Below are 4,230 nucleotides of genomic sequence, written 5' to 3'. Positions count from 1 at the left end.
CTTGACTAATAGTCAAAAGAGTTTATCCATTGTTCATGGAGTGAACAATTTGTTGGTCAAAAAAGAATTCATGGAATGAATATTGGTGTGTTAGTAGCTAGAAACTTAATTCGATTATGATGTTTAGGTATAAAACCTTTGGGACATGACTGGAATTAGAACAGCTCCTCAGAGTGGATCTGACTGGGTGACTTAGTAAGAATGGGATCTACATACACACATGTACTCTTCTCTCACATTGGGTACTGCTGAGCCCTGTCTCCAGGAACAAAGCCATCACCAGGTACAGGTTCTCTTCAAGCAGAACAAGGAGCCAAAATAAGTTCTTCTCATGAAGACTTTCAGGTCTGATATTGGGTAATGAGCAATGAAAAAGGCACTAATACAACACATTCAAGTTGTCAGGATTTGCTGTTATTAGGGGGAAAAGGAATTCTTGAATACTGGCAGAGATTCCAGGGGATGACATGACAATGATTACCATCCCAATATTCACTCAAGATCAAAGAAGCCTCCACCTATGCACATACTAAAGGACAGATAACTGTGTCAGTTTTCTGGAACTCCAAAATAGATCTTTAAAATAAAAATAGTCATGAGACACCAAGGAAATGCTTCCTGATTTAGCATCAGTTGCCTCAAACATATAGATAACATAAAGATAACTTAAACACTTCTCAAATAATTTTCTTGACTAACTTGATTACAAGACAATAGAGTAACTTGAGAAAATTGGATATCCAGCTAAAGTGATTCTCAGAATACTGCAATTTCTGTGGAGTCTGAGTTACCAGACACCATTTTGTTTACATGTTGCATTCTGGCTAATACATATATATTTTTTGCCAGACATGGGCTTGAGCTCAGGGCCTGAGCACTGTCCTTGGATTTTCTCAAGGCTAGCACTCTGCCACTTGAGCCTCAGCACCACTTCTGGTTTTTTTCTATGTATGTGGTACCGAGGAGTTGAACCCCGGTCTTCCTGCATGCTAGGCAAGCACTCTACCACTAGGCCAAACTCCTGGCCCAGCATTCTGTCTAATATCTTTTAAGGTTTCATATAAAGAAATGATGTAACTGGATAGGCTTTGTGAATTATTATGTCATACTATCTATTCTGAATTCATACAGACTGGTTTGACTGAGAAACAGATTAAAGTCTACCTTGTTTCCATTTTCAGAGCAAATAACAGAATAGCCAGGAGAAGAAAAACACTAGGGAAAATAATTCCCCAAATAGTGGAAAGAAAAAAGGACTGAGAATAGTGAAAATAAACAACCTGAAACAAGTCCATTCGAGTAAAAAAGAAAAGCCAGCTGGTGATTCTGCTTACCTAAATGTGTATATGCAGAGGCTGAGTTAAAGCTGGCAATGGTAATGCCAATCAAAGGATAATGAAGGACAATCAAAGTCATTAAATTCTTGAGAATGCCTACAAAAATTTAAATATTTGTAAGACCTTAGTAGTAAATAGTGCTAAGAATTAAACTGAAACCTCAAAACATTAATAAATTGCATTAATGAGAATACAAAAAGAAGAAAGGATATGAGTACAGCATCTTTAACACAGGAAAATATGGGCAGACATAATGCATCCATGCCTTTTAGAATTCACTATCCATATGAGTAGATTTAACATTTTAGTTCTCAAAAGTGGTTTTGTCAAAAGCATATCCTCAATAAAGATTTGTGGGTAATAATTTGAGATCTGATAGTAGAGTAGATAAAAAGAAACAGGCAGAATGTCAGAAAATTGAAGCCCCATTTTCCGTGAACTACTAGGACAGTAAATTGGGTCCCTGCAAGAGCTACTTCAGGGTAAGTAGTTGCTACATCTCTAGAACTTCTGTCCCTCATAGAAGGCTACTCTGGGAACTTAACTTTCTGGTACTTCCAAGCTCTCTGCAACAGAGAAAGCTATCAGCAGAGAGAATCAATTTTCTCCTAAGAAGGTATTAACATTACCCAAACTAGTAAATGCTGGTGGGGCACCATCAGCTTATGTTCTATTAGTTAAGAAACAAAATCTTTGGACTGTCTCTTTTTGAAATTAGACAAACTTTGTTCATAAAATACACAAATAACTTTTAACTATCTTCCAGACTCCATTCATTAGTTCTTAGTTGGGCAATCAATTGTGTGCTTTGGATCACTTTTTGTAAGCTACAAATTTGAAAGCCTAAGTTTACTGGTAATGTAATATTGGTGGTACAGGGCCTTTGACTTTGCCTTAACAACTTGATTGTTTGATATTTCTGTCTTTATCTGTCTTCCTAAGTGGACTTTTCTTCTCAAACTTCCTTTAAATGAAAATAGATTTTTGTATTCTTATCTTCAAATAGGTCAAGCATTAAATATAAACTGTATTGTGAAAGCTAAATCAAAGACCATGGCAGTGTAAGCAAAGAAACTCTTCAATACATCCCGTTGGAACCAGACAATTAAAACATGCCAGTATCTCAAAGCTCTGATTCAGATTCAGAAAATTAGTAAAAATGCTAACATCTATTTCCCTGATGAATCCTTTCAACTGAATTAATGATCTAATTGGCAAATTATCATTTCTACAGGCTTCTATGAGGGGAATGCTTAGGTAACTCTATTTGCCTAATCAAAGGCAGAGTAAGTTGGAGTTTGGTTGTGAGTTTACCTGCATTCAGAAATTCACTCTGCTAGGAAAGCAAATTGACTTTTCCCTCATACTGAATTAAACTGTAAGAAGGACCCAGTAATAGGCAAGACTTAACTCGTATTCTTTGTCTAAATTCCAATATCATCAACATGATTTGTCTTCTATTTTTCATGCATTGTAAAGAAGTATCAGATCTGTCTGTAACTTAATACAATACTTAGTGAGGCTTTATTTACTCACTTAGGACTTGTTTCTATTAATTTCATTCTTCAGTTAAAATGGGAAATCCAGATTCATTGTTCTGGAGTCTTCAAAATGTTTTCTGTGTGATTAAGCATCAGGCTAGCAAGGATAAAAACAGAGTGGAAATCTAAACTTTTAAAGCAGAATTTTTGCAGCCCAACACAGAAATTATATTCTTGAGGCCCTAAAATCGATTTCCAATTATCAGGTGCTGGAACAAGAATAGGGTGTCTTAAATCTTTGTTTCATTTTTTTCTAAAGTATAACTTTATATAACAAAGGATAAAAATACAATATTTTCCAGAAGTAATTAATAAAAATATGTTCATATACACCTTAAAAACACCATTTGTCAAAAAATTCAGCAAATATGTATAAATTCTTGAAGAAAGACACAAAAGGTTTAAATGAATTGCTTCTAAGCTATCTATAATTATAAAACAGAAGTAGTGAACATCATTATTGAAGGTCTAGATTAATTCTAAACTATTTAGAAATCAGTGTACATAGCTCTATTAATTCTTTTTTTTATTTTGTCATGAAATGCATTGTTTTATTGTATAGTTGTAACTATTCAAGCATTTTTTCACCCATTGGAAAGGAGCCCATAGGTTGAAGTGTACTATTGTCAGCTTTGTAAAACCAGAAGCTAGGTGTGTTGAAATACTATTACTCTTAAGTTTCAGGGTTAGAACTGGACCAAAGAGTTATGAATCTAGAGTGGAGGTGGTAGAGGAAACTAGAGTGTTAAAAGCCATCAGGAGTTCCTGTGTCATCTATAAAGATAGATGAGCAAATACTGACGTTCCCAAAGACCCCTACCTACTCTCCTGTTTCCCTATTCTGCACCCTACTTGATTTCTACATTGATAGTTGTGATTCACCCTGTGTTCCCTAGGCCCTCCACGAGATTTGCTTGCTGGAGGGCCAGGGACACAGTGACCTGAATAGGCAATGTACATAGGCGTTTATGACCTTTTCTGGAGCACCCCATGGTGCTTATGTAACATCCACTGGAAATCCCATTGGCTTGGCTTCTTGGATTTCATAAGAAACTCATTCTTGGCAGGCCTTCAATGAGAAAAAAAATGATTCTATTTTTTTATAGTGTTCTGACTTCTTCCCTCTAAATTTATTTTATTCAGTTTGTTCCATGTTTTGTTGAATATCCAACTGATACACGATGCCCACTATTGTCCCACGTTCATTATATCTCTTCCTCCCTATTGACTGGAACTCCTAAGTAATTTCATTTTCAACATAACTGACACTTGTAGGATCCTATCTTGACCTAAGCACTGGCTACTCATAGTCCATCTGTCTTCAAGGCTTTCAGGATGAACTTAGTCATCAT

At 35.7% G+C, this 4,230-nt stretch overlaps 1 non-coding gene across 1 annotated transcript; it reads left to right on the top strand.

Moving 5' to 3' along the window:
* Window positions 1-1,310: 1,310 nt before the first annotated feature.
* On the top strand, window positions 1,311-1,441 carry LOC150065047 (small nucleolar RNA SNORA33). Its single transcript, XR_016535047.1, has one exon. It is a non-coding gene; the product is annotated as a small nucleolar RNA SNORA33 (small nucleolar RNA).
* The last annotated feature ends 2,789 nt before the right edge of the window (window positions 1,442-4,230 follow it).

This window comes from Megascapheus bottae, chromosome 3 (genome assembly GCF_031878675.1).
Source record: "Megascapheus bottae isolate mThoBot1 chromosome 3, mThoBot2.hap1, whole genome shotgun sequence".
NCBI lineage: Eukaryota > Metazoa > Chordata > Mammalia > Rodentia > Geomyidae > Megascapheus > Megascapheus bottae.
The sequence above is the reverse complement of the archived record's forward strand: the minus strand, read 5'-3'. Positions and strand labels throughout refer to the sequence as shown.